This window comes from Aethalodelphis obliquidens, unplaced genomic scaffold, assembly GCF_003676395.1.
Source record: "Aethalodelphis obliquidens isolate GAN/ISIS:26980383/991018 unplaced genomic scaffold, ASM367639v1 scaffold80, whole genome shotgun sequence".
Lineage (NCBI taxonomy): Eukaryota > Metazoa > Chordata > Mammalia > Artiodactyla > Delphinidae > Aethalodelphis > Aethalodelphis obliquidens.
Window position 1 is genome coordinate 744567 of NW_020838024.1, and position 13002 is coordinate 757568.

The window sequence follows — 13002 nt, forward strand, 5'->3', positions numbered from 1 at the left end:
GCCAATGCTCGTACCCTGAGGTCTTCTATGGTAGCCCCGGGCCTCCCATTTCTCAGGTTTCAGGGGGAGCCACAGCCTCTCAGCTATACCCCAACGACGGAGGTTTCTGCCCTGGGACACCCTCATTGCACCCTTGCAGATCACAGCCCCATACCTCCTCCCAGGCCCAGCCCGCCCCTCGGCACTGCCCTCTGGGGTAGCTGTCAAGGGCCAATTTCTGGATTTCTCCACACTGCAAGCAACAGAGCTGGGGAAGTTGCCAGCTGGAGGAGTTCTCTACCTTCCACCTTCCTTCCTCCACCCTCCAGCTTTCTGCCCCAGCCCTTTGCCAGACCTACCCTTGCTTCAGGTGCGACAGGATCTGCCATCCCCTTCAGATCTTTATTCTCCTCCTCTGCAACCTGGTGGCCAAGGTGGCTTCCTCCCCTACGGGGCCCCTTCCCAGCAGATGCTTCCCCCCACGGTGGACTCACAGCTGCCTGTGGTGAACTGCGGCTCCCTGCCACCAGTGCCACCTCCTGCCCGACCCCCCCTTTCTCTGTTACCTGTGGGCCCTGCTCTGCGGCCCCCCAGCCTGGCTGTGCGCCCCCCGCCTGCTCTTGCTATGTGGGTGCTGCCTTCACCTGCCAGGCCCTTCGGCCCTAGCTTGGGGCGAGCAGAGCTGCACCCAGTAGAACTAAAGCCATTCCAGGATTATCGAAAACTGAACAGCAACCTTGGGGGACCTGGGTCATCACGTACTCCTCCAGCTGGAAGGTCTTTCTCTGGCCTCAATTCCCATCTCAAGGTCCCACCTTCCACCTACAGTGGAGTCTTCCGCAGCCAGCGCATCGACCTCTACCAGCAGGCCTCCCCACCGGATGCCCTGCGCTGGACGCCGAAGCCCTGGGAGCGGACGGGACCACCTTCTCGAGAAGGGCCGTCCCGAAGGGCACAGGAGCCTGGATTGCCCCCACCCCGCTGAGGGAGCGCCCTTTGCCCCCACCTCCTGGGGCTTGTATATAGATTATAAATATATAAGGGGGAAAGGGGTGGGTGGGGAAGGGTTGTGGGGCTGGGGCCTTGCTTCCCCTCCTCCCCCCTCCCCTGGCCCCTATCCCTGGGGCCGTTTGTTAAAAAAGAATAATAAAAGGATTAAAAAAAAAAAAAGTCCAGCTTCCATCTGGGGGACAGCATACAGGGGGTAAGAGAACAAACTCTGAATCTGGACTGAGCTGTTCAAATCCTGCCTCTATTGCTCACTAGCTGCTATTTCACCTCTTTAAGTCTCTAGTTTCTCATCCGTAAAATGGGGTGATAAAAGTACCTACTTAAGAGTGCTGTCATAAAGGAGAAATTAGCTCTGTATCCCAGCACAGTGCCTGGCAATGTAACTGAGCAGGACCCTATGGGGCCCTCCCAGAACAGGAGCCCCCTCTTCCCAATGTCCTCAGCCTGCCTTTTGCCTGTAGAAAAACTTTAGTCAAAGAATAAATTTAATCAGAAAAATGAGAAAGTGCAGAAAGGAAAAAATAACGTCAGACAAGATAAAATAATAATAGTTTAGCCATTCAACAAAGTCAAGGGCCTTTAGTTCCTCCTCAAGGGCTATAGATGATATTCTGAGCCACATCTTTTGAGCTGTTTTGCAGAAACTGAAACACCCACCAGGTGGAAGAAGTTAACTGTCTGCTGCTCACAGGCACATACAGCCCAGACTGGCTGGAACCAGAAGGTGGATGATATTGACTCACGATTATCTCACCACCAACCAATCAGAGGCGTGTCCATGAGCTGATCACACACCCCACAACCCCCTTCCCTTATGCCTTTAAAAACCTTTCCCTGAAAGCCTTTGGGGAGTTCGGGTCTTTTAAGCACTAGCTACCTGGACTCCTTGCTTGGTGCCCCGCAATGAACGCTGCACTTTCCTTCACCACCACCTGGTGTCAGGAGGTCGGCTTTGCTGCGCTCAGGCAAGCAGACCCAAGTTTGGTTCGGTACCAGCATCACACTGTACACGCTCAGCATGGATTAGCCATTATGTGAGGGATGTACCCACCTCACAGAGCTGGCAGCCAACCCTTGGCCACCTGCTCACTCTACACCCATGAGCTGCAATGCAGCAGCACTAGTGCACGTGGCTAGTCAGTACTTGAAATGCGGCTTGTCTGAATTGGGATGTGCTGTGAGTGTAAAGTGTACGATGGATTTTTTTTAAGTGTAAAATATTAATATTTATATTGATTACATGTTGAAATGATGATATGTTGGATTCAGTGAGTTAAAAATACTTCTTATTGAAATTAATTTCACTTGTTTCTTACTACCCTTTAAATACCCCTATCAAAAAACTTAAAATTTCATATAGGCTTGCATTTACTATTGGCCAGTGCTGTTCTATATGGACTTCCTAGTTGGAGGGAGAAAGGAGAGCTTTCTAGGTAATAAGAACTACAAAATGAAATTTAGGAATGTTTGTGCATGGCTGGGGGACAATGGCCTCCAGTTAGGCAAATGGCCTAACTGGAGTGGAGAGGTTTTGTTAATAACTAATAATAGCTATCATTTATCATGTTCTTCAATGCGTATCAAGCATTGTTCTAATAGTTTAACTCATTTACTTCTCACAATTACTCTATACAGTAGATACTAATATTAAACACCCCCCCCCCATTTCTTTGAAGAGGAAATTAAGGCACAGAATGGGTAAGTAACTTGCCTGAGGTCACACAGCTGATAAATGGTGAGACCAACTTGGGTTGGTGGGGGAAGATCAGATTAAGAAGATCCTTGATGCTGAACGAAAAATTGGGGTGATAGGGATTGGGAGATTCTCCATCTTTTAGTTTGCTCCCCAACCAACCTCTCCGCTCTTCTATTGTTAAACCCCTCTGCTCACAGATATTTAGAGGAAGGCAGGAAGCAAAAAATATTGATGTTTGCCCTTTATGAACAACTTAATAGGCAAGGAGGTAAAGACTCATTTTGCTAAAAGGAGATGCCTGGATGGTACACAGATTTCTCTAATATGTGCTCTTCTAGTTTTTCATTAGCAAGAATTGTTGAAAGCTAGATGGAGTCCTTAAGCCCAGCAAAAGATGCTTCCTTGGGCTCACTGTGCTGATGAGGAGTTTATGGGGCCCATATCTCACAAGAATTCATGTGTTTGGAGAAGCAGAGGTCACAAGCATGTCCACTGTAGGATGTAGGGCTCATTTCTCTTTCTCGGTATCCTTTCCCTAAAGATGGATTTCTCATGTAAACTAACTTTGTCATCAAAGAGAAAACCTCGTGAGTGGAAGGAAACACATTTACAAACTCAAATTAGAACAAAATCACTTCACAGAGGAAAGCCACAGGGATGCCTAACAGTAAAGTCAGGAAAGATATGATCTTTAGATAAAACTCTCCTGTTATCCTTTGCTAAGTTTCTCTTGTGGCATTTATAGAGGAAAGGACCTGTCACTGCTCTAAGAATGTGCCACTGTCTACCCAGGGCTACCTGCAAATATCTGCAACAATTTTCATGTAAAAAATTACAGCTTCCCATCCCCCACAAAAAAAAGAGATTATTTTCTATTTGCTCATTTAATGCAAGAAAGAAAGCTTTCAGCGAATAAGAGATTGACATCATTAACATTTAATTTCATTATATACAGTGAGAGAGGAAAGCTCATGTAGATTGAATACCAGTCCAAAACCTTTAACATTTTGCCCCTGATTTTGTCATGGGTTTTGCATTTAAATGTTTTTAGAGTCTCTTGAGGTACAAAAGTGCAAAGGCAAGGTTGAGAGAGAGATAATCAGGCAAAAGCATTGTCTTAGTTCAGCCTCAAACAATAACTTTATCTTTTTTCACTAAAGAAAATCATCCTAACTACAAAGTTGCCAGTCAAATCACCATAGCAACACTAGCCTCCCAATTTCCCCAACCAGGAAAAGCCTAGAGGGGAAGAAGCAGCCTAAGAAAGTGCAGCCGTCCCAGGTAAAGATGGGCAGCCACCGGTAGGGCAGGCTCTTAAAAACTTTTCCAAGTAGTGGGATAGGGTTGGGTTGTGCATCCTATATCTCAGGAGGTCAGTAGGACACCTTTGGAAGGTGGTTGGGTGGGGGAGTTCAGGTGGGACAGATACAATTCGGTCAGCAGTGACTGTTCAAAACCCAGTTAGCTGATTCAAGTAATCAAAACACCCACTGGTTCATTTTGGTGGGAGGAAGCATTACCACTGGCAATATTAGCATCCAGCCTGGTTATCAGGAGTCTTAGAGATTGTTTGGTCCAAGTGTCTGAGGGCTCTCAGAAATTACGTGCAAGATTCTATGTGTGAACTTCATTTTCCTAAGAAAAGCGTCCTCAGCTTCTTATCAGATTATAATAATATGGGTTCCTAACATGAATGATCAATTAACCTATATAAAAGATTGGTATAATATATAAAAACATTAGCCATAAGTAAGTAGGTAAATGAATATACAGTACCTCTGCGTATCACAGAGTCAAAGCTTTCCTTGTCAGCCTCTACCAGTTTGTTAGATTAACCAGTGATCCTCATTAGTTCCCACTAATTCAGCTGTTGGCTTATCAAGAGTCCATTGTGTTTATTTCTAAATTTATTTATGACTTTCATGTTTGTTATTGTAATTATGTTATTTAATGCCATATTATATAAACTAGTGAATATGAGTAAAAAATATAAGTGATAGCTATGTTTAATGGTTTTGAAAGACTTGGTAAAGCTGAACCACTAAAACATAATTGCCTTTGAACTAAGTGAAAGCAAGGCAACTGTAAAAGAGTGGAAAGAAGATTATAAAATTCTAGAATGAGTTTGTAGTCAGATAACTTTGCAAGTGACTTTAAATTTTTAACTTGAAAAAACTATAAGTAGAAATTGTAGGTGATACCTTCGAGGTGTGGTTAAAATGTCCATATTTTCCAAGGCAATCTACATATTCAATGCAATCCCTATTAAAATTCCAATGGCATTTTTCACAGAAATAGAAAAAATACTAGCAAACCAAATTCAACAGCACATTAAAATGATCTTACGTGATCAGGTGGAATTTATCCCTGGGATGCAACATAGTCAAATCGATAAATCTGATACACCACATTAACAAAACGAAAGAAAAAAACCAGAGGACCGTCTCAATAAATGCAGAAAAAGCATTTGACAGAATTCCACATCCCTTCACGATAAAAACTCTCAACAAATTAGGTATAGAAGGAATTTACCTCAACATAATAAAGGCCATATATGACGAGCCCACAGCTAGCACTCAACAGTGAAAAGCTGAAAAATTTCCTTCTAATATCAGGAACAAGGGTAAACAAACGTGCCCACTCTGACCACTTCTAAGAAACCTACTACTAGAAGTCCTGGCCAGGGCAATTACACAAGAAAAGGAAATAAACACCATCCAAATTGGAAAGGAGGAACTTAAATTGTCTGTGTTTGCAGATGACATGGTATCACATATAGAAAACCTTAAACACTCCACCCCAAAACTGTTAGAACTAATGAACAAATTCAATAAAGTTGCAAGATACAAAAAAAATTACAAAAATCAGTTCCATTTATATACACTAACAAACTAGCTGAAAAAGAAGAACTTTAGGAAATGCAAATAGTTGCTTGGGACGTGACCTCACAAGACATTCATGACAGAATAAAAAGTCAAAATGACCTCCGTGTGCAGAAACACAAGGGCAAAGCCAACTCAAATGATAAATGTAAAATCTTATATTAGGTTTTTTAAAAAGCCGATGGCATAGAAATAAGGCAGAGAAAACCTGGTGTGGCAAAGATCTATGGGGAAGGCAGGGGGCATTGATCACAAACTCAATATGAATCCTCTGGACTACCTGCTGTGGAAAAGGCCTAGTGTCCATATCCTAAGAAAAAGTGGTTTTCTAGGTTGATCACTTGGCAGAAGTGCTCTAGACCCATCTCCACTTGAGGCAGAGTTCAAAGGGCTGGTATGGATTGCCTTGGGGTAGAGAGGATATAGTAAACATATGCCAGTGTCGTTAGATAGGAGATAGTCAAATGAAGATGGGGACGATGCCTTCTGTGTTTTCCATATTGGACTAGGAGGCCCAATGGCTCCTTACAGGGAAGCCAATGGCAGTGCGTTATAAAGAAGACCCTTTGATGGTAATTAGGAATGGTTGACAACAAAGCCAACTGCACGAAAGGGCTGAGCTCTGCATCAGCAGCTGTCTTGAAGCAAAGGTTGGGTAGCCATCCATCAGAAATGTAATCAGCTACTTCCTGAACACAGTAAGAAGGTTGGACTTCACTCAGTGTCTCTGACCTCAACTCACAGTAGGAAATACATTTTTGTATAGCAACCCAATATACCTATTCATATATGTATACTATATATATATGACTCACATGTGAGTACAAAACTGAAAGAAAAGTTTCAAAAAAAAATACTTACCCATACTATGTTATTCCCTTTGCTATTTCCTCTTCTTTCTCTTCTTTTCCTTTCTTTTCTTCTCTTTTTAAAAATTCTGATAAGAACCCACTAAATTGATTTCACCACCCACTGAAGTGTTGTGACCCATAATTTGAAAAACACTGGACAAGAGGTTTTTCTTCTAGAATACCTTAGAGGGTGCTTCCAACTCTAGAACTCCGAGAATAAAGAAAACAGATTTTTTCAGCCATGAAGACAAATGTATGACTTACAGACAAATGTTCATAAAGTGGAAATGCAGCCTGTGAAACTCCAAGTATGTTCTAGATACATCACTCTCTAGAGCACTGTGTTTCAACATTTGTGAATGAGCCACGATAAGACATACGTCGAACACTGTGACCCGGTACACACCACAAATACGCACACACAGCTGAAACACGAGTTTCACGAAATAATTCTTATTTTTATTACGTGTGATGCCTTCTGATACTTTCTTTTCTGTTTCATTTTACTTTTGAACACCTGTTGGTCAGGACCCCCTCAGCTGATTTCTTTACCTTCTAATGAGCCCACGGGCTGAGAACCCCTTCTCTAGAAAGTTCAAGCTGAGGTGGGGAGTGATATTCAAGCACGTTACAGACATGAACTAGGAAACTGGGCTAGGAATGGTTAAATCCGGCTAAGAAAATACTTCTGAGAGAGGAACTCGTTGGAGCAGAAAACAGCCCTCTTGGGGATCCACAGAACATCCGAATGGCCTTGACAGTGGAGGCCACTCTATAGGCCTGAGATGGAGGGGACCAAAAGCCTAATTACAGTACAACCAGAGATATGTGCGTCCTCCCTCCCTCGGTATGGGACCTAGCATTCCATGGTTTAATGTTTTCTGGAGGACCTTGGATTATTTGGAGGCTCCTTCCTTCAATATTTTCCTTCATGTTATTCCTTCTAAGCATCATTTCAGACACAGAATTGCAAAGATTCTTCTCTGGGTCCTCCTACCGCTTAACTCTGATTCTACCATTACACTGCATATACCACCTTCTAATGGAATTTTATATTTCTGTCTTCCCTACTAGGCTGCGAGCGCATTAACATGCTGATTGTCTTATTCATTTCCATGCTCCTTGGAATGTCTGCATGATCTTTCAAAATGCAAATACTATCAATTCCTTTTCTGCTTAACCCTTCCCATAGCTCCCTATTCCTGTCAGGACAAAAGGAGATCCTTTATAAAGGCTTTCCTGCTCCAAACCTTGCTTACCTACCCAGCCTTATCTCTCACTACACAGAGCTCCAGGCTTCTAAGCAAGTCCAAGAACATTTCCTTTTTGCCTCCAAGCCACTGCTTGAGCAGCTTCTTCTGGCCTGAGCCTTTTCACACTGCTTCCTCCCTCCCCTTGTGCCTGGTTATTGCTGATATGTCCTCCTTAGTTCCTGTAAGAAGCCTTCCCAGATTCCTTCAAAACTGGGTTAGATGTCAAGGCTGTGTTCCTCTAGGCCCCCGGCCCCCACCCCTGCCCGCAACACTCACAGCTCTGGACTCTGCTCGCCTGCATTCCCCACTGGACTGTCCAAGCAGAGGCAATAGCTGATTCACCCCGAAATCTCTTGCACATGCTTTGCTCATGGAAGATACTCAGTACGTACATGTTTGGGTGAATGCATGCACATAGCAAGTATCCAGTAAAGGGTGAATTGAGCTGAATTCAAATATCTTCAAACTTAGACGTTAGCAATAACACAATGCCCTAAACCAGCGGATAGCAAACTTCAGCTGCCTGCCAGTTTTTGTAAATAAAGTTTTATTGAAACACAACCACAACTGTTTGTTTAGGTATTGTCTAGGCTGCTTTCCTGCTACAATGGCAGAGCTCAATAGTTGAGAAAAAGACCACGTAGCTGGCAAAGCATAAAATATTTACTACCTGACCCTGCAGAAAAATTTGCCAACCCCTGGTCTAAGACAACAGTCTTGGACTTCCCTGGTGGCACAGTGGTTAAGAATCCACCTGCCAATGCAGGGGACAAGGGTTCGAGCCCTGGTCCGGGAAGATCCCACATGCTGCAGAGCAAATAAGCCCGTGCGCCACAACTACTGAGCCCGCGTGCCACAATTACTGAAGCCCACACGCCTAGAGCCAGTGCTCCGCAACAAGAGAAGCCACCACAATGAGAAGCCTGCGCACCGCAATGAAGAGTAGCCCCTGCTTGCCACAACTAGAGAAAGCGTGCGCGCAGCAATGAAGACCCAATGCAGCCAAAAAAAAAAAAAAAAAAACTGTTTAAGACAACAGTCTTTAACCTTGTTTGTGCTACTTTGACAGTCTGCGGAAATCTGTGAATCCCTTCTTGGAATAATATTTTTAAATGCATAAAATGCATAGGATCACAAAGGAAACCAGTTATACTAGAAACAATTATGAAAACAATAAAAATTATGATATATTAATATATATACTTCTTCATTAACACATTAAATAACAATACTTAGCAATGGATTTAATCATTTCATAGTAGTGATAACCATAACTGGTATTTTGAGATATGTGCAACAATTGTAATGGGATAAGAACATATCTGTGATTCTAATAGTGACAAAGTCACAGGAATTGCTAATGCCACTGCAGTTTGTTGATTACATTCATATTTGAAGAAAACATTACATTTCAGTCGGTAAAACTAAGAGCGTAATTTTTGTCCAACGAAGTTCAGGGACCCCTTGCCTTCCATCCATGAGCCCCTTGGGGATCCACAGACTGCAGGGTAAGCACCCTGCTTTAAGATCCCATAGTTATCCAGGGTAAATACGCCAGGAGTGAAAGAAAACCTCATGCTCAGAAAGGCCTCCGAGTCTCTCTCAATTTTACAGGCTTGGTGTTATGCAGGATTTGCTCTATACTAAAATGAATTGCAGAGGAAGTCCAAAAGCACTAAGTAATCACAGTTAAAAAAAAAAAAAGAAAGATGTATTATTTGACCTGCAGCTTCCAGCCGTATTTCTTTATTAATGAATTGGTTCCACCCAACCAAATGACAAACAGATGGATAGAATGGGGTAATGATAAACTCAGCTAGCAATTTGTCCCTGATGGGGCAACTGGAGAGCACACTTTCATTTACAGTTTACAAATGGCTCCCAACACGGGTACACAAGAATTCAATTTGTGTCAACTCCCATCAGTCTGCCCAGGGGTTACATCAGGAAAGCTCACGGTAGGAGGGACTGAAGCTTTAAGGGATCAATTTGTAGAACTGTAGGTCAAACTTCTGCAAAAACATTCAGAATCGCCCTTCCATTTGAGCCTGAATGGAGGAACTGGATGGCTACCAGAATTTCTGGGACTACATACCACTCTGGAAAGTGGTTCTGAGATTTTCAATTTAGAAACTAAAGGTAAGAAAAAGGAGTTTTTCACAAAACACCACTTGTTAATATGAAATGTCAGCTGACACCCAAACAAGCCCACTCTTGCTTATTTCTAATTCTATTGTAAGGAAGGCTTATACTTAAACAGCACAACTTCCTAAACAATTTCTTGAAAAGAAAGGGAGATTTTTGTTGCTGTTTTTTCCCATTCTCCTCAAAATTGATTAATTGTATAAGAACGATTCTTTAAATATATCAAGCTCTATAATTTTGGGGGGCAGGAACACCAACACAGGGCTACATCACTGTTAAATATTGCAGCCATTTGCCCAGTTATTGCTATAAGTTCTAGTAAAACGCTATGAAAAAAGTTGGCAATTCACTTGCAGGTATGAAGGGCTCCGAAACACAAGTTATCATTCAATACGAAATAAAACCGCAATGGTAGCTTTCAAGTTAGTCTTACACATTGGGTATTATCTGAAGCTTTACCACATACCACTATCCCTTTTATGATGAGAAAACAAAAGCAATAAGTAACTTTGGGTCGGGGGAAGGAAAGGGGACGTGCTTGCAGATCCAGGTTGGATTCTGTCTGCCTTTTATTTCTGCAGTTTGTAAGGAATGATATTGGTTACTGCTGTGGCCTTGGAAATTACGGGTAAAGGATTCATTCCATCTCCTGTGACTAGTATGGCAATACGTTTCCATTACCATGGGGCTCAGGGTAAGGAAAAGAACTGACACTTAAAAATATCTTCCATGGGCTTCCCTGGTGGCGCAGTGGTTGAGAGTCCGCCTGCCGATGCAGGGGACACGGGTTCGTGCCCTGGTTCGGGAAGATCCCACATGCCGCGGAGCGGCTGGGCCTGTGAGCCATGGCCGCTGAGCCTGCGCGTCCGGAGCCTGTGCTCCGCAACGGGAGAGGCCACAACAGTGAGAGGCCCGCGTACCGCAAAAAAAAAAAAAAAAAAAAAAATTCTTCCATAAGCCACTCTTCTAAGTACTGTACAGACATCTATTTATCTTCACAACCCTCCCGAGGTATCCACTATTATCATCCCTACTTTCCAGCCAAGGGAAGTAAGGCTCAGAGAGGACAAGGATCTTGCGCAAGGTGGCAGCTAGTTGTCACTCTCTGGATGCAATCACGTGGCTGCCTGTATCCAAATGTTCTCCAGCACCTACTTGACGCGTGCTATGTTTACTTCATGTAGGTGCCATATTCCACAGAAGGGAGCTAGTCAAGACGTTGCCCTTATGTCCCGGCACACAGAAGGGAGCTAGTCAAGACGTTGCCCTCATGTCCCGGCAAGGAGGACAGACTTCGAACAAGTAATGAACTACAAGTGTGCTGAGTGTTGCTAGTAAGTGTTGCAGGTGTACCTAACCTAGTCTGAGGTGAGGGGCAGGGTTCAGGGCAGGCTTCCTGGAGGAAGTGGTACTTAAGCAGGGGAACTGAAGGATGACCAAGAGTTAACTAGGTAAAGAAGTAGAAGATATATCCTGGCAGAGTATAGCAAGCATAAAGACCTTTAGCCAAGAAAGAACATGGCTATAAAGGAAAGCAGGAAAGACCTATCATAAAAGCCTTAATAAGAACAGTTTGCATTGACTGAGCATTTACTGTATAACAGGTGCTATTCTGTGCATTTCGTGTGCATCAGCTCGCTTTATCTCACAACAACTCGATGAGGTAAGTAAATCGTTATCCCCATTCTTCTGTCTGAGGCACAGAGAAGTTAAACAATGCAACTAAAACCTTATGGTTTAAAAGTGGTGGAGGCAAGGGTTGGACCAGGAAGATAGGTCCAGAGCCCTGTGTAGTAAACCACCTATACTTCCTCACCTTTGTCACGAGGACAGAAAATCACAGCCACCAGATTTTAGAGGTCAAGCAGTCCAGCCTTATTTCATATGTAAGGAAGCTTAAAACTGGAATCAAGCCATTTGTCCCCAGGATTAGAGGCCAGCTCAGAGCTGTGTCTTCTGATTCCACATTTGGACAAACTTAAACCTGAGAGACGATACCAAGCATTGGACTGTAAGTCTCGATTCTGAATGAAACACTTCTTTAACTTTCATAGCCTGTGCCCTTGACCATAAGTCATATCACATCATCCCTTAAAACTGTTCAAGGAAAATCCATAATCCGTTCAGCTTCCGCTCTGAATCCCACACTTGATCTTCATGTCAGTAACAGCGTTTGCAGGGTCACTTCTTAGGAGGAAACTAATTAAATTCATTTGTTACTTGTAGGCTGATGATGGGATGGAAAGACAGATGACTTTTGACAAAAATATCAATTTGTAAAATAATTTTCAAAATTATTTTGAAATAATAATTTCAATGCACCACCCAGGTGTGCATGACCTTGAGATTCTCAAGTAAAACCAATATGTAGACATTGCAATCAGCTTAAAAGCAGCTCTGCGTGAAGATGAATTTTGCAAGTCTTATTATGGAAGGCATCTGCAAGGGACCAGGGAATTATTTAGGCAGAAAGGTGTGAAAGGGAAAAGAAAGGAAGCATTGCTCTTTCATATTTATTAGTATTAGTGTCTTGGGCTGAGATTTAGAGATCATTTCTTGACCTATGTCCCTAAAACACACAGAAATATTTTGAACTTTCACATGCACCCAAAATTAGCCTTGGTGGACTTTTTATTAAAAATTGCCACTGAAAGCTTTAATCTGCCCTTTCCAACAACTGACACTACAAAACTCTGAAGCAGTTTTAACCAATCAGGTTGCACCTACAGAAAAGCTACAGTAAGTCCCTTACATACGAACCTTCAGGTTGGGAACTTTCAAAGATGCGAACGTGCATTCGCTTGTCCAATCATGTCAGTTAGTTCATGTGTCTGGAGTACATTGTCACATGCGTGCATCCTCTGCAAGTGGTTGTGCTTTTGTGTACTTAACCGTACAGTACTGTATAGAGACAGTAGTACAGTATCTTTATTCCAAGCCCAGGATGTCCAGAAGCAAGTGTTAAAGCAGCAGTGTTATAGCTGGTACTACTGGACTTTTCAAGGTACTGTACTGTAAGATTAAGAAATGTTTTATTCATTTCTTGTGTTTGTTTTTTATGTATTCTTTGTGTGAAAAGTATCATAAACCTATTACAGTACAGTACTATATAGCTGATTGTGTTAGTTGGGTACCTAGGATAACTTTGTTGGACTTACGAACAAATTGGACTTAACAAATGTGCT

At 42.8% G+C, this 13002-nt stretch overlaps 1 protein-coding gene across 1 annotated transcript in view; it reads right to left on the reverse strand.

The window, feature by feature from the left end:
• EGFLAM (EGF like, fibronectin type III and laminin G domains) overlaps positions 1–13002 on the reverse strand; it is a 171033-nt gene that overhangs the window by 86970 nt on the left and 71061 nt on the right. The window lies entirely within an intron of this gene.